The sequence below is a fragment of the Felis catus genome, chromosome C2, assembly GCF_018350175.1.
Source record: "Felis catus isolate Fca126 chromosome C2, F.catus_Fca126_mat1.0, whole genome shotgun sequence".
Classification (NCBI taxonomy): domain Eukaryota; kingdom Metazoa; phylum Chordata; class Mammalia; order Carnivora; family Felidae; genus Felis; species Felis catus.
The window spans coordinates 98,569,395-98,584,453 of NC_058376.1; the positions used below are offsets into that span (position 1 = coordinate 98,569,395).

The window sequence follows — 15,059 nt, forward strand, 5'->3', positions numbered from 1 at the left end:
AGTAACTCTCCAGGGCTTTGAAATAGTTGTTACAACTATTTATGGCAGGCCAGGTAGCACAATATAGGCTATTTTGCTATTATCAGAAGCTGGAATTGACAGTGGCATTTTTATTAATTAAACATTTCTCTACCTCCTTGTGCCCTTAAAAAAAGTGCCCACATTTTTTAAAATAAATATTATCTGCCTTATTCTTAAAAATTTACTGTTATAATAGAAACTATAACTTAGGGGCCCCTGGGTGGCTCAGCCAGTTCAGCATCTGACTTCGGCTCAGGTCATGATCTTGTGGTCTGTGAGTTTGAGCCCCACATCAGACTCACTGCTCTCAGTGCAGATCCCACTTCAGATCCTCTGTCTACCCCTCTCTCTATCCCTCCCCTACTTGCGCTATCCCAAAAACTAAATAAAATAATTAAAAAAAGAAACTATAGCTTAAATACTTTGCATAAAATGTAGGGACCACTAAAATGATTTTTGTTTGCTTTTTGTGCTTTTGCCTTGCGAAGCCACTGCTCACAGGCTTGTTGGCCAAATAATGATAGGTTGCATATCTTGTCTCTGACAAGCAAGAGACTTAATTTCTGTTTTAAGACTCATCCCACAGAATCACTGATTTCTTTTTTTTTATTTTTTTTATATATATGAAATTTATTGACAAATTGGTTTCCATACAACACCCAGTGCTCATCCCAAAAGGTGCCCTCCTCAATACCCATCACCCACCCTCCCCTCCCTCCCACCCCCCATCAACCCTCAGTTTGTTCTCAGTTAGAATCACTGATTTCTACATAAGTTCTTCAGGAATTCCACATCAAATCGATCAAATTAACATGATAGTATTTACCTTCTTTAAAAATACTAATAAGTACGACACAAATATACTATATATCTAATTTGAGCACATCAAGACCAAAGCCACATTAAATCCTTCTAATAAATTTATTTTTCTTTAGAATTCATAATAAAGATTATCCTATTATCACTGCAAAGTTGAACTGATGCAAAGTGAGATTTTAGCAATACTGTTACCATATAAAATTCTTTATCTTGGTGAATTAATTTTTTCTGGTATTATAAAAACAAAACAAAACAAAATATAGAAATTAACTCTTGTTAGGATGAGCACTGCGTATTGTATGTAAATGATGAATTACTATATTCTACTGAAAGCATTACTACACTATTATGTTAACTAACTTGGATTTAAATACAAAATAAATTTAATGTCACAGTTGATGTTACATAGCGGTTCTTATCATAATCTCCAATTTGGCAATTTATTTTAATCAAAATTTTTAAATCTTTGAGTTTATTTTAAACAAATTTGAAGGCATATAAGACACATACCATTAAATATTCTACCATCTATTTTCTGTGTTAGGTTATACTTAAGGAATAGGATTGTATTAACAAAAAGTAGAGGTAGAAAACTGTGAGTCGATCTCAACCCCTCACAAATCTATCCTTCTCATGTTTTGCAGGCATTTATATCACCCCTTTTTGGTAGGCTGAAGAACATATGTCATTGTGTGATAATCTCTGTCCTGAGCATGAAGAAATCCTTGTTCTTCACCTGTCTTTGATCAGTCAGTAAGACCTGTCCATTCTAGTTTTGGAATGCTTCTCAAATCTGAGGCTCTTGCCAATTCTGTCCGCTGTTTACTTACTTTATCTTTTAAAGTGAAACGATTATAATAGTCCAGTTACTTTTATCTGATGTCAACCCTACAATTCCTGTTAAATCATTCTTCAAATGGTTCCCACATTAATCTTTAAAAAGTTTCTCTTCTTAACTTTTAGGCCAATGTCTTTTGCACATTTACCCTAGTAAATTCCTAACATATAGTAGGTCCTCAGTGAAAATAAGCTGCTGAAACACTTTTTTTTTCTTTTTTTTCAGTTTTATTTTTTATTATTTTTTTAATATGAAATTTATTGTCAAATTGGTTTCCATGTAACACCCAGTGCTCATCTCAACACATGCCCTCCTCAATGCCCATCACCCACCCTCCCCTCCCTCCCACCCCCCATCAACCCTCAGTTTATTCTCAGTTTTTAAGAGTCTCTTATGGTTTGCCTCTCTCCCTCTCTGTTTTTTTTTTTCCTTCCCCTCCCCCATGGTCTTCTGTTAAGTTTCTCAGGATCCTCATAAGAATGAAAACATATGGTATCTGTCTTTCTCTGTATGACTTATTTCACTTAGCATAACACTCTCCGGTTCCATCCACGTTGCTACAAAAGGCCGTATTTCATTCTTTCTCATTGCCACATAGTATTCCATTGTGTATATAAGCCACAATTTCTTTATGCATTCATCAGTTGATGGATATTCATGCCAGTCAGAGTGGCTGAAACACTGTAACACTCACTCACTGCTTGAATAGATGTGCCTCCATCAATTGGCTACCTCTCAAGTCTTATCAACCCCTCCATCCCTCATATCCTTTGATCCAAGACCACTTATAATTTCCTACATATAAAATCATAAATCTTAGTAATATTTCTGATTATTATTTTTATCACTATGAATGACAGTAACGTTGGTTTAAACACATTTTGGACTGCTTATGTTAAATGCAATTTAAATTGGTTAATTAAATCATTTTAGTTAGTAGGAAAGAACTGTTAAAAGAAAATAACTATATAAAGTGTTTAATAATACATTTTTAATAAATTAAACTTTTTTAAGCTTTGAGGTTTAACTCTTTTTCACTTTAATTAGAATGTCAGTGTTTAAGGATTTATTTGAAAACTACAATGTATTTTGAGTAATGCAATTTCAAATCTTGATTATCTACATTCATGTCACTTTTCAAAGTGTTCTAATAGATATTTGGATATTGAGATAAAGAAAACAACGTGGATTTGATTCACACTTATACTGTTGGCCAGCTGTGTTTATTTAATGGGTATTGAATGTACATACAATACCAGGCATCATAAATTAATAGACGAGACATTTAAAATATTTTTTTCTCTACCTTCAGAGAAATTAAAACCAACTAGGATAAGACACAGATGTGTAGAGGTTTTCTGAGAAGGTATGATTAAAAAATAGTTAACGCTTCATTTATCTAGAAGTGATACAGGTTTAAAAATAGATCAGATAAAGACTTACTTGAATGAGGTGAGTTTTGAATGTTTGTGATGGATGGTAGGCATCAAACTGGTGAGGAAAGGAAAATGTCATTCTTTTTCTCAGGGTGTCATTTTATACTGTGGAGCTTAGTGTGGGATAGATCTCATATAGGCTCAGTCTGACCAGTTATCAAGTAAGTTGAAAAATAATTCCTAACAGGTAGTTTTCAACATCCAAAGCATATCCTCTCATCAAACGGAATCAAATGGAAACAGGATGAGTTCTGGGCCATGAACAGGGCCCCATCTGCTTTTCAGTTATGCCCCAAATCAGATTGAACTAACATGTACTGATTGAGGTTTTCTTAGGCAACAGGGCTTCTTTTTTAACACCTAATTTAGAGTCTATGGCTCTCTGAGGCAGCCTGGGAAGGTTTCTTACCTTAGATATTTTTGTGTGTGAAATCACCACCTACTGCCTTCCCAGACAATACTAAAGTTTTACTTATTTGCATTTATCCTGACAGCCTCTAGCCTTTTTTTTTTTTAAACTCAGTCCATGGTGGTAACTTATGCTTCATTGAATTTTTTCTGTTACATTTTCATTTTATGATTTAGTTTTATGATTTTTATTTTATGGGGAACAGGAGGTAGAAATATGGACAAAAATAGCGGGGAGAATAGCCTATACATGCCTTCACAGAAATAAAGAGCTATCTTAATTCTTCAGAGACCTTCTTGGCTGTCTCAGTTTAAATGGATACTCCAGAATCAAGCAGCACTTTTAGCTTTCAGGACACTATTCTGAAGTATGACAGAAACAGTTGTCACCCAGAAATCCTGAGGATAAAGAAGAGTTTCAAGACACATTTCCCTTGTAAAGAAATATTAGCTAACATCATTTTCAGTATGGCTGACTAGATATCCTTAACGATTCTGCTAACGAAAATAAATAAATATTGAGTAAAACAAAAAAGAACTAGTATGGTAGTGAGGAATATTCAGAGACCCACTGGATGGGGAAGTATATAAAGTGGATGTAAATGAGGAAAGTTGAATTTCAAAGCCTGCTTCTGTCCTGAAGTTTTCTTCTGTTTTCTGAGATTATTTTTCTGAGATTATACTTGGAGATCCACTTCTGTTCCTGATATCCACTTTGATTACTGCATGGAGAATAGGTTATAAAGCCTAGGACCTCCCCAAGGGGAAGTATAATATAAAACCCTGCATAAAGCTGTGGCCTTCATCATTTATATTTTGCTATAAGGCAGAAGGTGCTGAATAGGTAATATATATCACCCATGATAATTTAAAACCACATTGTGGCCCACCTAGAGGTTTCTGTTCTGAATTCATACTATCTATAATGTTTTAAAATATCTTTGAGAGAATTTATTTTTAAAAATAAATTTAGGGGCACCTGGGTGGCTCAGTTGGTTAAGCATCCAGCTTTGGCTCAGGTTGATGATCTCACCATTTGTGAGTTTGAGCCCTGCATCAGACTCTGTGCTGACAGCTTACTTTGGATTCTGTGTCTCCCTCTCTCTCTGCCTCTTACTCTCTCTCTCTCTCTCTCTCTCAAAAATAAATAAGCATTAAAAATTTAAGAAAATAGAAATAAATTTAAGTGAAGAATTTATTCGCTATGGAAGTGAATAAAGAGGGTTGAAAGTACCTCTAGATCTGCAAAAGCAAACAAAAGTCTTTTCTAGGGAAATGCACCTTTAAAGTAGGTCTTCTATAACTTTCATAGCCAAAGATCCAAGGACCAATAGTCAAAAAATGCAGACTATATCTAAGGGAAAAAAAATAAAAACCAGAAGAAACAATTAAAAATGGATTCAGGGGTGCCTGGGTGGCTTAGTTTGTTAAGTCTCCGATTTTGACTCTTGATTTTGGCTCAGATCATGATCTCATGGTTTGTGGGTTTGAGCCCTGCATCAGGCTCTGCACTGACAGTGCAGAGCTTGCTTGGCATTCTCTCTCTCTCTTTCTCTCTCTCTGCCCCTCCAGTTTTTTCTCTCTCTCAAAATGAATAAATACAAGCTTAAAAAAAAGGATTCAAATTTTGGAATTATTTGCCACAAGATTTAAGGTAATTTAAGGATATAGCACAGACATTGTGTGAACAAATGTAAAAGGAAGCTTGAATTGTAATGAAGAGACAAAAGACCATAAGTGATGATGTAGATTTAAGAAATAATTGAATAGAAGTTCTGGGAATAAAGACATAATAATTAACATTTGAAGCTAAAATTGAAAGATTAAGTACCAGATTATATGCAGTGTAACAGAAACATAGTGATCTGGAATATTACATATAAAGAACATTCAAATTATTTAAAAATATCAAATAATTATTAAACAATAATTCCAATTATTCTGAATAATGCATAGAACTATGGAAAAAGAAAAAAAATAGGAAATTAAGGGAGGATATACCAAACTTTCTACCAGGAGAAAATAAAAAACCTTGGAAAGATTTAGGACTTTAAGAGATAACGGCGGTCGATTTTCCAGAATTAAAAAATGTCATCCATTCCCAGAACTTGGAACCCAATGGATTTGAAACAGAGTAAAGAAACTTAATCTGCACCTAGATATATGGTATTGAAACTTCAAAATACCAAAAAACAAAAACAAGAGAACCCACAAAAGAAAAAGAATGTATGTATGTGAGAGACAAAGAAAACGATCTCCAAAGAAGAGCAACTAGATTGACAATTTTTTTAAGTTTATTTTGTATTTATTTTGAAAGAGACAGAGATAGGTAGGGGAGGGGCAGAGAGAGGGGGAGAAAGAGAGGATCCCAAGTGGGCTTCACACTGTCAGCGCAAAGCTGCCCGACATGGGCTCGAACTCACGAAGCCACGAGATCATGACCTGAGCGGAAACCAAGAATCGGCCGCTTAACCAAATAAGCTACCCAGGTACCCCTAGGTTGACAAATATTTTAACAGTAAAAATGGAAGCTCTGAGACCTGAAAATAATATCACTTGTGTTTTCAGAGAATATAAACCATATCTCTCAATGCATATAAGGGAGGAAGGTGAATGAAATTTTTAGCCAACAAAAAGAGTTTACCCCTAATGTATTCTGTCCGAAGATCTTAAGGAAAATTATCCCAAATTGAAGATCAGAGAAAAGAAGGTAGCATGTGAAAAATATTTTTTAAAATGGTTAGCTGAAACAAATATTGACTGCAAATTTAATAGTAATATTGAATTTACATAACTAACACCTTTGTGGCAATATTCCAGGCATGGTTTGTATACTTTATTAGTAATATTGAGTCATTCCATCAATCTTTTGAGAAAGGTACCATTATTATCCATGGTACAAATAAAAAATGGAGAAATGGAGATGTTAATGAATGGCACATTGTCCCACAGCAAACATGTAGTAGGGCCAAGGTTTGAGCATAGCCATCTGTCTCCAGCATCTGCACTCTTCAGCACTGTACGTGGGGTTTCTCTAATTTGCGGAGGTAAAGGAAAAACCAAAACATAGTTTTAAACTCTTGACAACAATAGCCACAATTGTGATAATATCCTTATATTCATATCTGTGCAGTCCCTTTGGAATTCTTTAAAGGAGTAAAGACATTACTGTTTAATTTATATGATGTCTGTAAATTAAAAACCACCGTACCATAACTGTAGCATGGCCATAATGCAATTTCTTGTCAAATATTATAGCAGTGGTTCTCAAATCTCTTCAGAAACTTAAGATGAAAAATAAAGCATGGTAATTTAAAATTAAAAAAAATCTTTTCTAATATTCCACTTATAATCAAGCCAGGGATTTGTAGAGACGTCTTAACTAATGATGTATCCAGTTTCTAAAGCCATTTGCTGAGTCCCTGATTATGTACAGATATTATGCTTTCCTATAAAATTAAAACAAATGACCATCATTCCTTTTTCACAGGCGAAGAGACAGAACCTGCTATCGTTGATTTATTTGGCTTGACAACACATGATTTACCAGTGGGAGGAGAAAACTTTGATCTGAGCTCTTTAGAAACCAAGAGCAAACAGTTCTGTGAATTTGCTTTTATACACTGAGTTGAGTTGGTGTCTAGAGTATTTAAAGATAAATTTTAGGGCAAAGGATACTGTGCCTAGAGAGTTATTCTACTTTCCAATTGAAAAGTTGAAGCCTCTTGTGGCACTTACAAAACAAAGCGGGGATCCATTAATCACACACAAAAATAGAAACAAAAAATGCAAAGACTAGTGAAGCTGTGTATACTTTTTGTGAAAAAGTTCTTTGATTTACCTTGTGGCTAGGTGAAGAGAATTCTTTGGTAACTCTTTCACTTGTCATAAAATTAAACTGATGTTCATCGTTATACTGGAGTTTTAACAAGCACATAACTATCATACATGACCTAGATCTTTATTGCTTCTTTACCAGGATCTCACTGTTTTTTTAAAATTATTGAAAGGTCTTGATACTTTGTCAGCCAGTCAATTCTCTGATCTCCATTACTACAAAAACAGAGATCTCAAATGTCTTTTTTTTTTTTTTTGGTTCAGTGTGTGTGTGTGTGTGTGTGTGTGTGTGTGTGTGTGTGTGTGTGTGTGAGACATGTGTTAGTTTTATACTGAACTACAGGAATCATAGGCCTTCCTGTTTTAGAGTACTCAGTATGTATTCCACCTGGTCACAGTTTCTTTGCTGATTAAAATGAGCTTTAGGCTTCATAAAAGCTACTAGCTACATGAAACAAAAAGACATGAGATCTGTTTAAGAGAAGAAGGACTATAGTTAAAATAGATGATGGCACAGGAAGGTAAATGATGCTAGATCACAGTTGAGATGATCTGAGATATACAATTCCCTGGGGTTGACAGATGGGGGCAGCTATCACGTACAGAGAGGGTGTTAAGGGAGCCATGGTAAGGGAAGGAAGATTTTAGGTAGGAGAGACAGATTCAAAGAATTAAATTCCTAAATCCCAGGGATAGCTGGTGTGGAAACCATAATCGTGAATTCAACCCCAGTACACTAAGTTCTTGTTCTGGATTTTTATCCAGGATGTTTCTTCCTGGACAGGAGTGAGATCTCTACAGAAGGAAAGACTTTTATGCATTAATGCCCTATGTAGTTACAAAATTAAAAGTCCAAAGTGACAAATAAGAGCATTATTCTGAGTGTGAGGGTACTCTTGGTCACAGGGTAGAGCAAATAGATGGGAATGTATCAAGGAAAGAAATCAAGTGTAAAGAGTCAGAAGTAACTAATAACACATTTTTCTTTTGGAGTTTGTGAGTTTGTGATTCTATAATTACATTGTCATTAATTTCACCAAGTTTAATTGACCTTAAGGTGTCATTTTCTGAGCATGCTTACCCTAAAACAGAATGACTACTGAGTTATCTCCACACACCTGGAATCTGCACTATTATTTAATATCTATGCACATTATTTCAGCAGATATAAATACCGCACTATAAAGACTTGAAAAATTAAATCAGAGTTTGAAGTGACCTAACATTTATCAATGGATTACATAAAGAAGCTGATATTTGAGAGACCAGGGGAAAGGACACACTGCCTTTTCATTTTCCTAGATTCAAATTCTATCATCATATCAAGTTGGATCATCACAAAGCAAAGTAAATGGACTGTGTTATCTCTGCCCCCCACAGATATGCCTTCACTGAATTATGATTTAATGTTATGCCCTCAGCTTGGATAACTCGGCTGAAGCTGCCTGAGTCTGATTAGATTGTGCTCTCCCACCGGTATTAAAGTAGCAGGTGGGGCATGAGGTTTATTCTCATGGAGGGAAAGTGCTGAGGCTGGCTTCTCAGTGGCTTTTTTTGTGTGTGTGCATACTCAGGGATGCAACAGAAATCTGATCTGGATTCTGTAAAATGTTCCAGTTAGAACACTGCGATTGTCAGTTTCGTGGGGTGTGTGTGTGTGTGTGTGTGTGTGTGTGTGAAAATAAGTAGTTAAAAATTATTGTCTCTTACTTTACCCTGTGATACTTAGTTATTAATACTAATGCTAATGGCAATAATGAAACATGGTTATGTTAGTAACGGTATGAATTATTAGTGTTTACTTATTTTTTAAGTAGGGCCAATAATCATAATAATAATGATGATTATGGCTCCATGATATAAAATCCATTCTAGACTAATCAGTAGCTAAATGAGAAAAAATCATTTGTGACTGGCGCTCACTGCACTCATTTCTGAGGAAAAGAGAAAAGAAATAAGTGAACATTTCAGAGATCAGCGTAAGTATACTGGAGGAGGAATTTCAGCTGGCCTGTTTGTGCACAAACATTAAAGAGGAGAAAAGAGGGAGAAAGGAAGAATAAAAAGAGGAAAGGAAAAAGAGAAATAGACCTTGCTGTCATGAAAGCAAGAAGCACACAAATCATAACATCAAAGCCAAAATGTTGATAACATGATCAAGTCTGATAAGGGATTGGAATATATCAACACTGAGATATAGAGCCTGACAAAACTGGAAGTGTCATAGTACACAGGACTTATTGTATGTTGTGTAAAAGACACACGGCGATAGCATTTCAGGCTGTTCGACTGCCATTTACAGGTATCTCAAAATTTGGCACTCGTAGGAGTCATTTGGACAAACATTTTTAGATGTACCTATACTCCTCCCCTCCTCCTCCCTCTCCCACCCCATCCCAAGAAATAGAGAAATAGATTTAGTACCTCTGGAGCAGAACCTCAGTGCCTGCACTTTTTTTTTTTTAACATTTATTTATTTTTGAGACAGAGAGAGACAGAGCATGAACGGGGGAAGGTCAGAGAGAGGGAGACACAGAATCTGAAACAGGCTCCAGGCTCTGAGCTGTCAGCACAGAGCCCGACGCAGGGCTCGAACTCACAGCCCTCACGGACCGCGAGATTATGACCTGAGCTGAAGTCGGCTGCTTAACCGACTGAGCCACCCAGGCGCCCCAGTGCCTGCACTTTAAATACCACATTCAGATCATTCTGTTGTAGATGACTTGAGAAATGCGAATTTTCACTCTATATTACTCAGGTAAATAGATGTATTTAAAAATTTCCAGGGGCTCCTGGATGGCTCAGTAGGTTAGGTGCCAAACTTCGGCTCAGGTCATGCTCTCACAGTTTGTGGGTTTGAACCCTGCATTGGCTCTGTGCTGATAGCTCAGAGCCTGGAGCCTGCTTCGGATTTTGTGTCTCCCTCTCTCTCTTCCCCTATCTGGTTTGCACGCACACATGCTCTCTCTCTCTCAAAAATAAAAATTTTTTTAAAAATGAAAATCTCCAGGGGCGCCTGGGTGGCGCAGTCGGTTAAGCGTCGGACTTCAGCCAGGTCACGATCTCGCGGTCCGTGAGTTTGAGCCCCGCGTCGGGCTCTGGGCTGATGGCTCAGAGCCTGGAGCCTGTTTCCGATTCTGTGTCTCCCTCTCTCTCTGCTCCTCCCCCGTTCATGCTCTGTCTCTCTCTCTCTCCCAAAAATAAATAAACGTTGAAAAAAAAATTAAAAAAAAAAAAAAGAAAACCTCCAATGATTCTAAAAGAAAAGTGCTATATTGTATGTAAAGAAATTAGAAACCCCTTTTTAGATTTTTTTCTGAGGTGGCGTAATGTGGTATTTCAGGGAGCAAGGATTAGAACTACAGATACCTATGTGGGGGCCTTCTTCTGGAATATTCTGGTCACATGATCCTGAGTGCATCGCTTATACTCCTTAAGCCCTAGTTTCCATTTTATAAAATGGGGAAACTAATGCTCAGTGCATTAAAGGAGAAAAGCAATGGAAAACACTAAGCACTGTCCTTGGCACAGTTTTAGCATTATATTCGCCTGCATATTTATCTTAATTATTCCGTTTGGCCTTATCTCAACATTTTAAAACACTTCAAGTATTTTTCAGTAGGTTATAAATTATTAAAAGTGTGTTAGACAGTTATACATTTTTTCCATGGTAATTATTCAATGAGAACACAGGCAAATTCAATTTTAAATATTAAAAAAAGTCTGTGCGCTTGAAATTATTCAAAACATAAGAGTGCAGAAAATGCTTTATGTTGTCTATTTTAAAATCATATATCACAAAATTACCAAGACAAAATACCTGTAAATGTACTTTGAAAAATATTTCTGGAGGGATAAGGGTTTTTGAAACAGCTGGATTTTCCTGGAAGCAAACAAAATGAAATGCAAAAGATGGCCCTGGTGAAAAGAGTCCATTAACAGGCAAAAATAAAATTAATGTGCATGGACAAAGATCAGCACAATCATGAAGTTGTATCATATTTGTAGACATTTTGTTCCAATGTCAGTATAATTACAACTTTGAAAAACAGCAAAAAGAATGCACAAAGATGTTGCTACATTTGGATATCACTAGTACTTCAACCCACATTGACAGGACTTCATCAGAATTTTCTGTATATTGAAATAGATTACAAACGTTTGCCATGCAAGATGATTGCTCTAAGGTAAATCAAGAGTTTTGTTAATTTGCCATTAAGTGTGATGTTTCATCACAATTCAGCCAATTTTTTCACTCTTTATGAGATTAATGGACCCATGGGCATTAGAGTATTAGCAGAAACTCCAGAGTAGTATTGCACAGAATGGAAAATTTCAGGAAAAATCTTAGAATTCTGTCACTGCTTTTAGCACAAATTCAATGTTAGTTTACTCTAACAAGTTTAATGCCCACCTGTCATCTCTTCAACAAGCGTGCTATGAAGAAAGAGATTGTCTTCCTCTTATCTGGCCAACTTGAAGATACTAAGAGGATGCATTTCTCTACTAGGGGTCATCATTAGTCCACATGGTACCTTTGTGAGGATTACAAAAAGGTGGCCCTTCTACCAGATAGTTGTCTCATGTGCCAACACTGAAGGTTTAGCAAGTAGGGTACAGGTGAGAATTCAATCCATCTTTTCCTTTTGTTGGGGTACTCTTGCACAGAGAACAATCTGGGCCTGTCCAGTCTGGGAGCCCTTATGGAAAGTGTCACTAATTTGATTTTCCTGCTACGGAGTGACTGTAATGAGTCTGGGCACTGGTATTTCCTCGGGGTGTAGGGTAACCCAGGTGCACGCTGGGCAGAGCAAAGTCCCTGTTGGACTTGACTTTCTACAAGCTCGCCACTGCACAGCTGCCAGCACCCACAGCTGCCTTGGCTGTGCATCTGGCACAGTTTTGTGCTGGGAGATCAAAGCTATGGATCCATGCCAGCTGGAGGGCCATTTTTGGAGGATAAAAATGTCCAAATCTCGTTAATATAGGCAGCTTTCAGGCAGGCAAAAGAGCATAGGTTTAAGACTAGAAATTTTAGGTTCCGTTTCCTCCCAACTATAACTTCTAATTGAGATACGTTAAATATTTGTTTTTGTCTACATTTAGTGTTAACTTGCTAGTTCATGCTGATAATTTGCACAAAAATACTAGATATGAAGGATCTCAGTGAATTCTGGGTGTTTCAGTGTTGATATTCAACTACGTAAAAGTTTTCCATCTGTGCAGGCCAAGGACCAAAGGGGATGGCCTGTTTGGTAAAGAGTAGACTCAGTAAGTCAAGATTCTACAAACCTTGTACCTTCCAAAGAAAGCACTGGTCCATGGTCAGCTCCTGACAGATATTCTCTAAACTTTGGAATATCATATTTGATAAGAATGTATTTATAATTCTGGGGTTCTTGGGCCACTTCAGATAGTTTACGCTAACTGTGATTTATGAGAAGTCCTTAGGTCACTTTGTATCAGTTTGGCTTCTTGAGGAGCTAGAGATGGAGTAACTAACGTCAGAAAAGTCAGTGCTCCATACCTACATGGCCAACCCCCTGCCCCTAAATACAAACACTGGAGATGAAAGCTCAGATGAACTTTCCTGGCTGGCAATACTCTGTAGGTGTTACACATCATTGGTAGCAGAACTAAGTGCTGTCCATATAACTCCACTAGGAGAGGACCACTGGAAGCTTGTGCTGGGTCTTTCCTGGACTCTGCTCTGTGTACCTTTTACCTTTGCTGATTTTAATCTGTATGCTTTCTCTGTGATAAGCCATAATCATGAGTATAACAGCTTTCCTAAGTTCTTGTGTGTCATTCTACCAGGTCATTGAAACTGAGGTTGTAGGGACCCTGCCCCATAATAAGGGATTTTCCACTTCTATTTGAAAAAGTACAAATTCAAAATGAAATGTCATGTTTACTTGACAAAAATAGAAATAGTAATTGTAGTCAGTGTTGTGAAGTATAAGGATAATTCTCGGTAGGAATGAAATATATCTATATCTGTATCATCTATGTCTATATCTATTTTAAGATTGTATTTTTTAGAGCAGTTTTAGGTTCACAGAAACATTATGTGTAGGGCACAGAGTTCCCATACATCCCCTGCACCCACACATGTATAACTCCCCCCATTATCAACATCCCCCACCAGAGTGATGCATTTGGTACAATTGATGAACCACCATCAGCATATCATAATTGCTCATTTAGTCTCTAGTTTACATTGTGATTCACTTCAGGTGTTGCTTATTCTCTGGGGGCAAACATATAATGACCTGTTTTCATCATTATAGTATCATACAGAACATTATCACTGCTGTAAAAATCCTCTGTGTCTACATATTCACCATTCCCTTCTCCAAACCCTTGGCAACAACTAATTTTACTGTCTTCATAGTTTTGCCTTTTTCATAATATAATATAGTTGGAATCATACAATGTGTAACCTTTTAAGATTGGCTTTTCCACTTAGTAATATGCATTAAGATTCCTCCATATATTTTTATGTCTTGATAGCTCATTTCTTTTTAGTGCTGAGATTGGATTAGAGGATCTTCCATAAACCTACTAGCTTTAATTTTCTGAGATTCTGAAATCTTCATTACTGGAAGAATATATTACTTTTGCACTGTAACTAAGTACATGTGCAACTAGCTGACCGAACCTGGACTCCACATTCAAGAGGAAACCATAGTTCTTCTCTAACAGAATTAGGCCTTGAGATAAAGGCAGCGTCGGACAGTCTTTCTGGTTGCTGAAGCTGTGTAAGCTGTTTGTGTCAGATGTAACACTAGGTGTTCTCTGCTGTTGACTTTTCTGCCACGTGAACCCCATGACAGGTCTTCAGAAAGAGAATAATAAAAGCACATTACTAGAGCATAGCAGAGGGGGGAAGATGGCAGATTAGTGTTGTCATTGAATCACTTGTTTGATTTCTTCCCAAGGCTTAGCTGTACTGTTGTTCTGATGGTCTGTGAGATACTGCATTGCCTTATAATTCATTTCATTTTTGCTTAAATTACTTCTATTTTTATGTTTGTCATGTGCAATGAAAAGAATCTTATCTAATGTATAGCATCTCTTTCGTTTCCTTTAAAATTTTTCTGTCTGGACTCTAGGCAACTTCATATTGATCCAAGTCCCTGGTCAAAATGCTAGTGACAATATCCAGGAAATACAGATGTTCAGGAAATATATACGTTTCAGGAGCGTCTGTCATTGATTGATTGCATAAGCTGGGGAGAAGGGCAGAGGGAGAGAGAGAATTTTAGTTAAGCAGGCTTCACACTCAGTGCTGAGCCCAATGCGGGGCTTGATCCCATGAGTCTGAGATCATGACCTGAGCCAAAATCAAAAGGTGGGTGTTCATCTGACTGAGCCACCCAGACAACCCAACATCTGTCATTTATAAAAGAGATGATTTTTCTTTTTTCAAAGGAATGCGTCTCTAGTGGTGTAATTTTAGGCACTGTGACACCTGGGACAGGACCTTATACTAGTGGGGACAGAGGGTTAGCCTCTCACTGAAACTGTGTAGATGCTTGATTTTGTGACCATGTGTAAGGCTAAATTTCATGGTTGGCCAAATGAAACCGAAGGTGCTTATTCTCCCTACGAGTTGTTTGGTTTGGTCTCTCTTACCAGTAATTTTCTTTTTTCGACAGGGAAAGAAGCAGGCATTTTAGATTTGAATGCTTCTGTAT

General features: G+C 36.9%; 1 long non-coding RNA gene across 2 annotated transcripts in view; it reads left to right on the plus strand.

The window, feature by feature from the left end:
• The window catches only part of LOC123380040, a 314,275-nt gene that overhangs the window by 204,172 nt on the left and 95,044 nt on the right, over positions 1-15,059 (plus strand). Inside the window, exon 3 of one of the 2 annotated variants that reach the window (XR_006585280.1) lies at positions 7,013-7,199. The exons of the other annotated variant lie outside the window; for it this stretch is intronic. This is a non-coding gene — a long non-coding RNA (uncharacterized LOC123380040). Of the gene's footprint in view, positions 1-7,012; positions 7,200-15,059 lie in introns of those variants that run through there. 2 annotated transcript variants of the gene reach the window in all.